Source organism: Buceros rhinoceros, unplaced genomic scaffold (assembly GCF_000710305.1).
Source record: "Buceros rhinoceros silvestris isolate BGI_N320 unplaced genomic scaffold, ASM71030v1 scaffold23560, whole genome shotgun sequence".
In the NCBI taxonomy this organism is placed as follows: domain Eukaryota; kingdom Metazoa; phylum Chordata; class Aves; order Bucerotiformes; family Bucerotidae; genus Buceros; species Buceros rhinoceros.
Window position 1 is genome coordinate 10,693 of NW_010391638.1, and position 255 is coordinate 10,947.

The window sequence follows — 255 nt, forward strand, 5'->3', positions numbered from 1 at the left end:
AGCTTTGCGGGCTGCACAAAGCGACTGTGGGCCTAGTGCTGGCAGCCAGACAGACAGTGCTAGCAGCTGGGCCAGCAAAGCACAGCAGGCACGGCACCCTGTTCCTGCACTACTCCACTGCCTGGGACACTGGCAGCCAGCTGAGCTCAAACTGGGGCTCCAAGTCCCACCCAGATGAAGGAAGTGATGGGGCTGCAGCATAGCTGGTCCAAGCCTGCACAAGGACAGCAGAGTCTGCTCAAACCCTGCAGTGAA

At 60.0% G+C, this 255-nt stretch overlaps 1 protein-coding gene across 1 annotated transcript in view; it reads right to left on the reverse strand.

Annotated features, from left to right (window-relative positions):
• The window catches only part of PHKA1 (phosphorylase kinase, alpha 1 (muscle)), an 18,508-nt gene that overhangs the window by 6,481 nt on the left and 11,772 nt on the right, over positions 1-255 (reverse strand). The window lies entirely within an intron of this gene.